This window comes from Kogia breviceps, chromosome 2 (assembly GCF_026419965.1).
Source record: "Kogia breviceps isolate mKogBre1 chromosome 2, mKogBre1 haplotype 1, whole genome shotgun sequence".
Taxonomy (NCBI): Eukaryota; Metazoa; Chordata; class Mammalia; order Artiodactyla; family Physeteridae; genus Kogia; species Kogia breviceps.
In genome coordinates, this window is record NC_081311.1 from 29,296,147 (window position 1) to 29,310,594 (window position 14,448).

Genomic DNA, 14,448 nt, shown 5'->3' on the forward strand with positions numbered 1-14,448 from the left:
CTCAACCCATCCCAGGACCTCTTTAAAATGTGAAGTTTGTGTACAAGTTCTTATAAATGCAAACTTTATACTTTTACATCACCATCTCTTCTTAAGAAAGTTACCTAATATACACAATGTCATTTAAATGTTTTTTTCTGTAACTTTCCTATGTTAACAAGTACATCTAAGCTGAAGGACGATGAATAATCTAATTGAGAGAACAAGAATTTGGAGTCGGAAGAATTAGGTTAGAAGCCTTCTTCCTCCAGCAAACTTCCCTGCCCCCACCCCTTACTATCCCAGTGACTATCTGTGCAACTGATCCTGGATAAATCATTAAACCTGTACTGAGCCTCAATCTTCTCATCTAGAATTAGGGGATAATACCAGTATGGTGATTTTCAAACATGCCCCCAAATTCTTCGATATGCCTTCCACTGAGAGGTGTGGTCTAATCCCTTCCCTTGAGTCTGGGCAGGCTTGTGACTGCTTCAACCAATAGAGAACAGGGAAGTGTCTGATATGAGGCTTCTGAGACTGCGTCATAAAAGGCATGTATCTTCTGCTGTAGAAACACTCTAGGAAGTCTGACAACTATCATGAGGCCACCATGGTGCAGAGGTCACATGTAGGTGTTTAGGTGACAGTCCCAGCTGAGCCTGGCCTTTCCGCCATCCCACCAAAGTGCCAGACAGGTTAGAGAAGAAGCCATCTTGGCAGTGGATGGAGACATCTTGGATGGCTGGATGGTGTCCTCCCCAGCCATCCAAGATGTCTCCAGCTGGGGACACAGTCACAGAGAAGCAGAGATAAGCAACTCCCACTGTACCTTGTCTGAATTCCTGACTCAGGAATCTGTGAGCATAATAAAATGATTGTTGTTTTATGCTTCCAAGTTTTGAGGTGGCTTGTTAGCAGCAGTGGTAACTAGGACAACCAATATCCATAAGGTAATTGTGGAGCTCAGATGACCTAGTGGATGTGTGAAAACGCTGTGTAAACTATGATTTGTCATAGGCAGTTAGTTAACTGACTGCCCAACCACTGAATAATAGTTAACATTTATTGAGCTCTAACTATTTGGTACTATTCGGAGCACTTCACATGTATCAGTTCATTTAATCCTCTTAACAACCCCTGAGACAAGTACCATTATTATCCTTATTTTACAAGTGAAAGAACTGAGGCACAGATTGGTTAAGTAATAAGGATAAAGTTACACAGCCTGTAAGTGGCAGAGCTGGATTGTGAACCCAGGTAAGCGGGTTCGGTCCTAACCTAGCGACTAAGTCTTACCTAACAGTCCTGCTTCACCTTGATTTGTTTTCATTTGCTGATAGATGCATTTCCTGGATCTGTTTCTAAAATGTCAATCTGGGTGGTTCTTTTCCTTGGCTAAGAGAACATCTCCTTAAATTAGGAGAATATCTAGGGTACTGACTCAGATGTTATTCTTGCCAAAAAAAATGGGGCTTCCCTGGTGGCGCGGTGGTTGGGAGTCCGCCTGCTGATGCAGGGGTCACGGGTTCGTGCCCTGGTCCGGGCGGATCCCACGTGCCGCGGAGCGGCTGGGCCCGTGGGCCATGGCCGCTGGGGCTGCGCGTCCGGAGCCTGTGCTCCGCAACGGGAGAGGCCACGACAGTGAGAGGCCTGCGTACCACAAAAAAAAAAAAAAAAAAAAAAAAGGAAGTTCATGCCTTATCATTATTACCCTTTATAAACTTTTGCTTGGCCATTGCTAAAAATATCAGATAAGAGGAGTAGTCAGTTTGCCAGAGGCATAATTAACCATTAACATTTAAACAAATGAATTTCTGTATCAAATACGTCAAATCACAAGATAGCCACTTAGTGGATTTTTAATGGGAAGGATGGTATCCATATCACTCAAGAATGGTCTCTAATTTCCTCTCTACCTTCAACCCATCTTTCAACTTACTCCCAAACTGATCTGATCAGGCCCCTGCCCTGCTCAAACACCCGCCAAGGCTCCCTAGTGTGCACAAAATCAAATCTAGGCTCCTTAGTTCGGTGTTATCAAGACTGTAAAATGTAGCTCTTCCCCGTCTTTCTGACTGCATGCCCTGCTGCATCCTCTAATCATCCTGGACCCCAGGTGCACCAGGTTACCTCCAGCTCCTCAACTTCCTCCACGTCCACTCTCCAAGTCCTCACTAACACTGTTTCCTTCTCCTACTCTGTCTCCACTGGCCCTTTGAGTTCCAGCTCAGGTGCCATCTCCTCAAGAAAGCTCTCCCAGATTTGCCCCATTTTGTATCTGAATCAACCTCTCCTTGCTTGTGTTTCTAAGCCCTTGATAACTCCATTAGCGCATTTATCACAATTTGCCGCTTCTCGTATTTGCAATGTGTGTGTCCTCTACTGGACCAAGTTTCCTCCTCAGATCATAAGCTTCTTCAGGACAAAGGCTCATACACTGAGACAGGGTTCTCTCCATATAACAGGCAGCCAATAAGTGCCTGAGAAACTGAACTCCATAGTTGATGTAATAGATGGTATTAAAACCAGACACTAAAATCTTTTTAAAAAATAAAATACAATGTGTTTAAATTAACATTTAAAATGCATCAGTGGTTCTAAAATTATCCTTTGAAACAACTACATCCTGCCCAATTGGACTGAAGTGTTTTGTAGCTTAAATTACATTATGTTAACTGTTAGGATGTGCTCAATTTAAAGTTGTTTTTTTCAACACATGTTCTTAAACTTCTGGCACCTGTTCTCACTTTTCTGCTAACATGTGCTAGCAGATGACAAAACAAATGACTACCATAAAGGAAAAAACTGGAAAAGTTATGTCTTAAAATTCTTTTCTTTTTTTTTATTGGGGTATCATTGTTTTACAATGTTGTGTTAGTTTCTACTGTACAGCAAAGTGGAGTTCCCTGTGCTGTACAGCAGGTTCTCATTAGTTATCTATTTTATATATATTAGTGTATATATGTCAATCCCAATCTCCCAATTCATCCAAAATTATTTTCTATAATTGGATAATTTTTGTTATGTGGAGCCCAGAATATATATAATATAGCCATACTTCCTGCCACTAAGAGATTAATTCATATAATGGGATTAAATAAATTAACATCTTATGTTGTTTCACAAAGAGTGCCATAACTTCCATGTGAAAATCCACCGTTTGTCTACACCTTATGAGGTCAATTTGAGGACAAGCTATGTGATCACCAGGCAGTAGAGATTTTAAGTACTAATTGTAATATTCAAGACAATGTACTTATGTAATCTATTTAAAAACATTTTAAATTCACAATCAGCCTTTATGATTCCCTCAAATGCCTGTAGAGATCTACAAACAAATGAAGGAAGTCATTGTTTCTTGGGGACAGACTGGAACAGGAATCAGCAATCACATAACCCTGTTCTGAGCTGACACCGGGACAAGAAAACCAGCTGTTCCCATGACACACATACCCGAGGTCCTTCCCTCAAAAAGGCTGGCCTTTAAGAGACCTACCTCCTGGGCTTCCCTGGTGGCTCAGTGGTTGAGAGTCCACCTGCCGATGCAGGGGACACGGGTTCGTGCCCCGGTCCGGGAAGATCCCACATGCCGCGGAGCGGCTAGGCCCGTGAGCCATGGCCGCTGAGCCTGCGCGTCCGGAGCCTGTGCTCCGCAACGGGAGAGGCCACAACAGTGAGAGGCCCGCGTACCGGAAAAAAAAAAAAAAAAGAGAGACCTACCTCCTGGTACTCCTTCCCTTCCTGGGCCCCAGAAGTGTTGGGGAGCTGTGGGCCTGGGGCATAGTAGGTTCACGGCTTTATCAGAGATCTTATCAACCCTGAGGGATGACTTAAAAGTATTTAAAACTGGGGCAGTGGGGGCTCAAATTTCCCAAGTGTTTTCACCTTTTTCTGGGCAAAAGCTGGTTTCTAATATGCATTATTTCTCCTCCCACGGATGAGTGTTGTGTTTACTTCCTAATGGCATACTTGAGGGAGCAGCTTAAATCTTGGCTAATCCCCTCTTCTGCCCTTCTGTGAGGTTCTGTGAATGGGAACTGTGGCCTTTTCCGCTGAGCTGTCCCTCTACAGACCAGCAGAATTTTTCAAGTTCCTTCTCACGACTACTAGTCTATTGATTTCAGTTTCCTTCCAACTTACTAGAAAAGCGGGGTGTCTGTGAAATAATTTAGGCTGACTGATGATCATTAACATTTATATAGAACTTAACAATTTGTTAAGAGTTTCCCTACAGGGTACAGGAGAGTCATGGAGATTGTGAGGAGATGTTCCTGAGAATTGTGAGAAGCCCTCATTTTGTGAATTAGAAATGTTTGGCCAGGTCCCCAGCTTTCTCCAGAATCTATTGAGAGACAATAAGAACTGCTGTCTTATGCATGTTTCATATGCATATTCTTAAGCAAGGTAGCCTCTTTTTCAACTTCCACTGAAGGGTGCTCTCTCATTTGGTGCCCACTTTCCTTGAAGAATTAAAAAGGACTATTTCTTCAGGAACATTACTGTAAACAAGATGGAAGGCGGGGAACAGCAAGGCTGCGTTGAACTGCTGATGTCGAGGAGCTGCTAAGTGCTTTGCTCTGCACTCTCTCAGCCCATAGGTAAGTCCAAAGCAACTGGGGCCCTGGAAAAGTCACTCTTCCATTTGCTAAAAAAATCAAAGTGATAAACTTTAAGCTTGCTAATTCCAAGGGCCTATTGGATCTAATTAAGATATAGTGAGGCAAAAGGTAATTTTTAAAATAGAAGAGTCGTGAATGCTACTACTTTATGAGGTATTTTTACATGTTCCTTGATCATCCTGCTGTGGTACTGAACACCAACAGCTGGAAAATCTCTGGGCTGAGATGAAAGATAAAGAAACAGTGGCTTTTATGGCACTGCACTTTCTAAAAATTAAGGCGACATCTGTCTCTGTTGTAAGAGTATATTTTATTCTGGGTTCACTGGTGTTCTACTTCTGAACTGGCAACTACTGACTCTCTGACCTCTGGCTTGAATCCCTGCCATGTTCCTGGTATCCCAGCCTCGGCGGAAGCCCCAGCCCTGTCCTGATGGCTTGGCCTGTTGACAAGCCTTTCCTGGCTTCTAGCAGCTGTAGACTCCTTAAGCCTTGGTTTGCTTCCCTGTAGCCTACTTCCTCTCAGCCTCTGATTTACAGTCTCCAGCTCCAGTGCTGTCTACAGCCTGATGAGACACGAAGTGAAGAATACGCAACTATGGCTTGAAGCTTGTTTGGACCACACTGTTAGTATGATTTTCGTTGGAACTGGAGAAGTAATCCTCAATGAAGCATAAGGGGTCAGATTATGGGATGAAGTCATATTACACCCCTCCATTAAATAGGTAAGGCCACCTGGTGAGACCCTCCACCCCAATGCTTTGGAATACATTTCACCTAGTTCAATGATTCTCAATGCTGGCTGTACATAAGAATCATCGGAGAAACTAAATCAACTCTAAAGACTGGATCCCATGCCCAGAGATTCTGATTTCATTGGTTTGGGATGGGGCCATGGAATCAGTAGTTAAAAACGTTCCCCAGGTAATACCAATGTTCAGCCAAGGCTGAGAACTATTCTTTGGTTTATAGTAAATGGTTCTCGAAAGTGTGGTCCCTGGACTATCAGCATCAGCATCTCTTGAGAACTTAGTTGGAAATGCAAATTCTCTACCCCAGTCCTAGTAAATCAGAATCACAGGGGCGTACAGTCCAGTGGTTTAATAAGTTTTATAGCTGGTTATGATGCAGGCTACAGTTTGAAAACCACTGGTTTGTGCATAGGCTCTATAGCACTCTGGTTATTTGTCTGATGACCTACATTGAGGAAGAGAAACAAGCACTGAGATTTCTAATAAAATCCTCATCCTTTTGGTGCACCTGGTTTAAGTCACAAGATGCTAAGAACTCATGAAAAGATAGGAAAGAACCTCCTGGGACAAAGGGTAGTTGTATGGCGAGCTGATGAATACTTTCTCTCATATGAGGTTGTAGTTATGGTATTTTGTTATAGGGCAGAGAATAGTAGTTGACTGTTTAGTGATGAGCTTGGAAACAGGTTTCTTGTAACTTTTGTACCAATCACCTCTGAGACAAGTTTGAAGTACTGCACTATCTATTAGGCTCTTGGTATATCTGAGGTCAATAAAATTTCCCACTACTGAAAGTCAAACTAGTCTTTTCTGTTGCCCCAAGAATCCAAAGGGTGGTCCTAGTACTGGTTACTGGTAGTGCTCTATCTTATCACTACCTGGCATCAACATACCTAAACTCAAGTCAGATTTCTTAGAAGGGTGACTAGGTTTTCAGACATTGCTTTTTTTTTTTTTTTTTTTTTTGCGGTAGGCGGGCCTCTCACTGCTGTGGCCTCTCCCGTTGTGGAGCACAGGCTCTGGACGCTTAGGCTCAGCGGCCATGGCTCACGGGCCCAGCCGTTCCACTGCATGTGGGATCTTCCCAGACAGAAGCATGAACCCATGTCCCCTGCATTGGCAGGCGGACTCTCAACTACTGTGCCACCAGGGAAGCCCCAGACATTGCTTTTGAAGCAGCTGTTCTCAACTGGGGCTGATTTTTTACCTCCCAGGGAACACTTGGCAATGTCTGGAGACAATTTGTGTTTTCACAACTTGGGGCAGGAGATGCTATTGCAGCCTAGTAAGAAGAGGTCAGGGATGCAGTTAAACATCCTTTATGACAGACCCACAATAAGGAATGTCAGTAGTGCTGAGGTTGGAAATCTTGCTTTAAAGAGACAGAAAGTTAGAAGTGGCAGCAACATTACAACTGTACTTTGGTATTTGAAGAAGCTGAAATATCTTCCAAAGGTCTTTAATAACTATAGCTTCTAGATGGTTTAGGCACATCCACAGAGAAGAGCTCCCAAGGACCCTGTTAGCATACCTCCCATGCCTTGAAAAAAAGCAAATAATTGATGTGCTTTCTCTCTCTTTCAAAAATAGCTACAGCACTTTGGTAAGGTAATTGTTCCCAAGATAAAATATAGAAGCTAGGAGGGAAGCTTATTGCTTTGGAAGTAGAGAACCAAGGAAAGCAGAAATCATTTTATGGTTTTACGGTTTCTGCCTCACTTATGACCTTCACCTTGTAAAATGTAGTGGCTTTTGCTACATTCTTATTCTCCCTGGTATCCCTACAGCATCTCTTATTCATTTGGTAGACAGTATTGAGTGCCTCTTCTTTCTTACCTTGGTCTTGGTGACTCTCTACCACTTGAAGTGTGTCCCTTGGACCAGCAGCATTGCACAGCACCTCGTTCAAAATGCAGGTTCTTGGGTCCTACTCCTGACTTACAGAATCAGGATCTTGGTGGGTGAGGGCCAGACAGCTGCTTTAATGATATCCCAGGTGGTTCTTATTTACACTAGAGTTTGAGAAGCACTGATCTTGACACTTGCTATGCAGGCTGGCCCTTGGATCAGGCATCACAGGACCACCTGGGAGCTTGTGAGAGATGCAGAAGTTTGGCCCCCATCCCAGCAGTTTGAGTCAGGATCTGTACTTCCTCAAGATCTCCAGGTGATTCTTATGCACAAGTGAGTAGGAGAAGAACTGGCCAAGACTACGCTGTTTTTCTTTCCACCAGTAGGACTGATAGTTTTCTGTTTCCATTGTGGATTCCTTTACTTTATCCTCCCCTAACAGTAAATATATCTTAAAGAATCTAGCTCAGTGATTCTCAACCCTGGCTGCCTGTGGGAATCACCTGGGGAGCTTTAAGACCTATTGATACCTGTGTCCCACCCACAAAAGTTCTGACCTAATTGGTCTGGAGTGTGGTCCAGGCACTGGGATGTTCAAAACGTCTTCAGGTGACTCTAAAGTGGGAAGTTGCAGTTAAGAACCTCTGCTCCAGTCCTTGATCCTCTGCTCTTCTCTCTCCTCTTGATTAAAGATCCCAGCAGAGTCCATCACTTTAAACATCACATCACCTTTTTCCTGAGAACTAAATTTATATCTTCACATCAGTGTCTATTTTGAACTCTCATCCTGTTTTAGACACTGTGCTTGAGCCGTCCCCTTGTCTTGTCAAAATCACTTATCCAAATAGGAACACACGATCTCCAAGACCCACTATCCCCACTGTGCCTCCCTCTCCACCTCAATAAATGGCACCATCAGCTCTAGTTACCCAGAGTCATAACCCAGGAATCTGTTTTTACCTTTTTTTTCCTTTGCTCCTATTTAGAAAAAAGATCCCCACATTCTTCCAATTCTTCTCTTTTCCCTTCATTCTTTCAACAGGTATTTATTGAATATCTACTATTGCCAAGCACTCTTCTAGGCAATGGGCATGCAGCAGTGAACACGATGGACAAAATCACTTTCGTCCTGTAGCTTACATTCTAGTACATGGGGTGAGGCATAATAAGGCAGATGAATATGTAAAATATAGAGCTCCATGCTATGGGAAAAGCAAAGCAGGGAAGATTGGTGAGGGAGTGTGTGGAGTGACTGACCAGGTAGTACAGTTTTAGGCAGGGGAAGCCAGGGATGAACTCCTTGAGAAGGTGGTGTTTGAATAGAGATCGGAAGGCAGTGAGGTAGGGAGCCCCGTGTAGAACAAGCTGCAAAGGCCCTGAGTTGGAAGTGTAACTGATGTGCTTGAGAGGAACGGCAAGGAGGCAATGTGGTGGCTGCAGAGTGTGAAAGAGGACAGTAGTAGGGGCCAAGGGCAGGGAGGTACGGCGTGGGGTGTGTGTGTCACTTTGATAGAGCCTGGAAGGCGTTTGTCAGGACTTTGGTGCCTACTGTGAGTGAGGTAAAGCCATTGTAGACTTTTGTGTTTGTGTGTGTGTGTTTGGTTTTGGCAAAAAAGTGATATGATCTAACTTATGTTTTAAAAGGATCTTTCTAGCTGCCGTGTTAAGAGTGGCCACAAAGTGGGCGGAGGTAGGAGCAGAGAGACCTCACGGAAAGCTCTGGCGCTCATCCAAGTGAGAGATGGCTGGTGGCCTGGACCGGGATGTGGTGGAAGTAGTGTGATGTAGACAGATTCTCAACATATATTTTGAAAGCAGAGCCCATGTGAGGGATTGGATGTGGGGCAAGAGAGAAAGAGAAGTTTTGGCCTGAACAACTAGAAGAATGGAACAGCAATTTAGGGAGTTTGGGAATACTGTGCAAGGTGTAGGTTTAGTCAAGAGAGCAGAAGTTCAATTTTGGATAGTTTTAAGTTTGAGATGCCTTTTACGCCTCCAAGTGGAGATGTCAAATGGCAGGTGGAAATATAAGTTTGGAGTTCAGGTTGGTGATCTTTGGGAGAATGAATGAAATAAACAAGGGAGTGAGAATGCACAATGAGATTCATTTCTCAGCCCTGGGCACATGCAACATTTAGAGGTTATAGAAGTGCAACATTCATGCAACAAATATTTGAGCGTCTGATATGGGTAGGTCCTGTTCCAAGTGCTGATGATATATCAGTGAGTATGACATAGGAGGAACAGTAAAGGAGACTGAGAAGGAGTTCCAGAAGGTAATGAAGTCTCCTATTTCCCTCCTTCCAATTTGGGTGTATAGTTCTTAATTTCCACGCCCTCATTGTATCCTGGATGACTGCACTAATATCCTAACCAGTCCTCCTTTTGTTTTTTTTTCTGTTCTAAGGCATACTATTCACTAAAACCAGATTGACTGCTCCCAAACATTGCACTTATGAAGTTATTCCCCATCTCAATAACATGGACCAATAACCATGGAGGATCATTTCTGAACTCTTTTTCCTGCCATTAGAGGCCTCCATGGTTTAGGGTATATACCTTGCCTTCTTTCCCACTACTCTGTCAAAATATAGAGTATTTTGAATGCTTTTGAAAATATTTCTGAATGCTTTTTCCCCATTCAGAAAATAACTGGTCCAAGGACACTCAGCCAATAAATGGTGGAGTCAAAGTGTGAACTCAGGGAACTGAAGAGGACCTACCCAGCTAGGATTTGTGGAAAGCTCTGAGATGAACTAAACAAGACTGGATATTTTAACCTCAGGCCTTTTAGGCACAGAACTGGCCTAGGAGGCTGCCCGTGGGGCCGGTTGGACTCTCTCCAGGTTCAGGCTAAATATAACCAGAATCTTCTGCTTAACAATCACCATTGGCTAAGCTTTGGCAGATGGTGTCATTCTCAGGCCACAAAGCAATCTCAGATATGAGGAGGATACATGGAAAGGCCTTTGTTGTCCAGCAGATCTATTAGTTCTGAGCCAGCCCAGGGGCTATGGCCAAACGTGGCTAGTCTCTGGGAAAAGAGAGAGATGTAGCTCTGGGGGCCCTATCTGAAGGAAGCCAGACATCTGAGGTGGCCTGAAAACCCGCTATTTTGAAGGTTCTCATTCCAGGTGAAGACTGCCTACAGCTACTCCAACGTTCTCCAGACTGTTTCTGATCTAAACCAAGCTGACTCCTGAGAGCACAGGTTAACATCCACCCGGTTTTCCAGTTTTTGCCATGGTGGTGATTACCATACCTACTGTAAACTGGGGTCATATGTCACCTCTGGTCTTTACCATCTCTTTGCACAATGGGGATTGTTATTACTAATATGAAGATGAGGAAAATGACACCCAGAAAAATAAGTGGCTCGCTCAAGGCTGAGAAGTAGTACGCCATAAAGCCAGGAAACAACTCAGGTCCATCTGCCTCCATAGCCTGTGCTTCTCCCAGTACACCTTGCTGACTCCACATTTCAGGCCAGATCTCAGGTTTCCTGTTCCAAATGTGTTAAGAGAAATGGGAACCTATTCTGTAAATGGCTGAAAGTATGCAGAACTAATGCCCAGCACCTCACAAAGGCTGAGGTGGGCTTTAGACTGTGAAGGGGAAGGGAGGAGTCACTGTCCCCCGACTCCCCGGCACAATACGTCTGCCTTCCGGCTCAAACCTTCCCATGCCCAGCCTGATATTTCATTTTGTGGACTGCTTTCAGCTTTAAGAGGTTTCATTGATCTGGCTGTGATATTTGTTTGTAGGTTTTTAAAAATTTGCCTGGGATGTCTGAGGAAGGGCAGAGTGATGCAGGAGGAAACCGAACTGACGACAGGATAAAAGAAATGTAAGGAAATTTCCACAATCAATTTTGGTCTCCTGGGCCCTATCCAAAGTAAACAGCTCTCACTTTTATTTTCTTATTATATACAATCACTTCTACATGGGCTGAATCAGAGAAAGCACTTGTTATACAAAACAACTAACTAGACAGCATTCATTTAACTAGATCAGTGAGGTGAGAGGCAAGTGGTGGAATGTCTTAAATGCCGTACAAGCATTATCTTTAGCCTTTGCGTTAAGCTTACAGTGTAGGATCAATATTGCCATTTGAAGAAGAAGGAAGGTAAGCCTCATTCAGAGTGGTAGAATGACCTGCCCCAGTCACACAGCTAGTAAACAGATGAACTGGGCCCAGGCTACATGTGGCTCCACAGTCTGAGACAGCAAGTCACAGATGTGGCTTCCTGTTCTGCCTCAGTCAGTAACACTGAGCAGGACACTTGTGTCTCCAGATTCCATGTGCCTCATACAAGATGGGGATAAATTCTACTGACTTCACATGCACGGTGAGCACAAAATGAGTTACTGTCTGGAAAGATCTTTGCAAAGGTAAATGCTTTGCAACTATAAGGGATTATCATCGCTATTTTATAATTTGTCTTTTCTGGGCCTCAGTTTTCTCCGCCTTAAAATTAAAGGATGGGATCAGGTGATCTCCAGCGTGCTTTTTTCTGGCTCTAAAATTCTATGCTTTTATAAGGCTAAACAGTCCCGGGCTACAAAAACAGTTTGGCTTAATAGGACGTTTCTTTGTGATGATGTATGACATACCAGAATTTTAACAGTGCCAATAGTTACAGCCTCTTGAGTTTACAAAGGAGCTTGAACTCCTAATGTTTGTATTTTAATTTTAAGAATAAAATGAGAAAAATTACTTTGACACATGCTAGACTTTAAAAAAAATTTATACAATCAAATCAAATCACTTTCTATGAAATCAGGAAGAGAAACACACAAAACCTTATCCTACCAGTCCTGCAGCAATCACCTTAATTTGGAAAAACAAAACAGTCCCTTCCTCTAGTTTAAAAAAAAGGCTGTACTTTGTAGTAATCCTGCTCTACTTCATCAGAAATAGAGTAATCAATGCATTTATCACCAAAAATTTCTCGAGCCACTAAAAGGCAATTATAAAAAAAGCCAGGCATGTCACCCAGAGCACCATGGTAACCAGCATCACCAGGGCATGAAAAAAATAGTTGTTAGTCACTAGACTCTAAGCTGGTTGGCAGTTTGGCTTGCTAAGCAACACTTCAAAAATAGCAGAGTAATGACCCATTATCTGGAGGTCTGACTTTGCATGGTCTTGAATCTGGTCCCAGAAGGAACTATCCCAGGTCTATATATCAACCCCATACCTGAGGCTCCCAGTCAAAGCCTAATTAATAATTTATTCAACAAATATTTATTGAAGCCTATTGCACACCAGGCACACAATTCCCAACATATGTATTTACTTGGTTTCTCAGTTAAATAGAACTGACACAGAGCGGTTTTGTCATGAGTGAGGTGAGGGCAGGGATTTGCTTGAGGCCGCGACTCAAAGAGAACTAGAAGCTGACAACAGCCAGAGGACAGAGAAAATGTAAAAGTAGATGGAGGGCTTCCCTGGTGGCGCAGTGGTTGAGAGTCCGCCTGCCGATGCAGGAGACACGGGTTCGTGCCCCGGTCCGGGAAGATCCCACATGCCGCGGAGCAACTAAGCCCGTGAGCCATGGCCGCTAGGCCTGCGCGTCCGGAGCCTGTGCTCCGCAACGGGAGAGGCCACAACAGTGAGAGGCCCGCATACCGCAAAAAAAAAAAAAATAAAAAATAAAAAAAAAATAAAAAAATAAAAATAAAAGTAGATGGAGAACTGCTTTATAATACAGCATAAAATAACTACACTCTCAGGACCATGATCATGCGTCATCAAGAAAAGATTGTTATATTTAGGATCCTTTGTTAAGGAAGGCAGGAATGGGTATAAAACATTTTAGAAATATCATCACCAAAAATGGTTAAAATATATAGTTTCAGCACTTGGAGGGAATGTAAATTATGTTTGACAAATGCCTCAATCTGCCTAGCTCCCCATTTAGCTGGAAGAAAAGCAACATTATAATCACAGTTTTACCAGCTTTTGCATATTGTCTCGGTTCCCTTTTCTGCCTTTATTTTTCTAGCTCAAGCTCCCGCCTCAGCTAGAATGCCCTTTCCCTTCCTAACTGCTTATCAGAGTCCCTCTTCCGTTACTTCCTCAGAGAAGTTTCCCAGGTCCTTCCAGGGAATTATTTCTCCCTTGCCCCCTTGCCCATAGATGTTGTCTAGATGCCCCTCCCTGTACCCCAGGTTGCTTTGTATCATTTTCATCCCTCTTTTCAGCTCCTGGATATTTATATCCACGTCCATCTCCCAGAGCCCTGGTAGCCCAGCACTCAGATAATGTCGGAAGAGGGAAGGTTGGTGGCAGAGGTGCCGCTTTCCCTAATGGGTTTGAAATGGCCTAGGAACCCTGCATGGCACGCACACGGCCCTCTTTCCTCAGAGCCTTTGGATGTCTGTTCCCTTCTCCCGGAAAGCTCTGGTGAACTCCTTTCCACACTTTAGGATTCAGCACAAATATCTCTTGGAGAGGGAGGAGTTTATCCTAACCTATAATACCAGGTCAGGCTCCCCTATTATAAGCTCTCATAGTGCCCTATACATTTTATTCAAATCACTTGTCTTCATTTGTAATTGTTTATGGATTCATGTATGTCTCTCTACTTGACTGTAAGCACCAGGAGGGCTGGAGGCCTCACACGGGATAATGTCACATGGAAGAAAGGAAAGGAGGGAGGGAAGGAGGGAAGGAGGAATAGAGAAGAATCTCAGTTTGCAAAGGAATAAACAACAGAAAATAGAGGATTGAGAGTTGTTATTGAAGGTCCAGGGGTGGCTAAAGTGGGCCTAGAGGTAAACCAATTTAAGAGAGTACTAGGAAAGTCCACAGGCCCCCTGCCCTGAGACACCAAATGCTTTAAGGGAGCCAGAAACACAACCAAATGTATTTGGTTGTTAAAAAATGGAATTGAAGTGAGCTACTATATTCTCCAAATAAAAGAGGACTCACAAAACATGATAAAAAGAGGAAATGGAATTTGACTGCAGTCTGTGGGATTTAGATTAGATAAAAAGAGAGTCTGATAACAAAGGCTGTTACGTCCTGGAAAGGATAACTAAATGTAAAAAAAAAAAAAAAGTGTGAATTAGATTCTCTCTCAGGTTTCTCAGTGCCCCTTCCAGCTCAGATTCCCTTGTCACCTGGTATTTCTATTGCCAGGCTAAGAAAAAAACAAATATTGCATAACAAAATTACAACAATCATAATGAAAAATTGTAAAGGAAGAAATATAAACCAGCAATGTTAGAACCTGTATA

The 14,448-nt window shown here is 43.3% G+C and overlaps 1 protein-coding gene across 5 annotated transcripts in view; it reads right to left on the minus strand.

The window, feature by feature from the left end:
* CNNM1 (cyclin and CBS domain divalent metal cation transport mediator 1) overlaps positions 1–14,448 on the minus strand; it is a 55,735-nt gene that overhangs the window by 31,131 nt on the left and 10,156 nt on the right. The window lies entirely within an intron of this gene.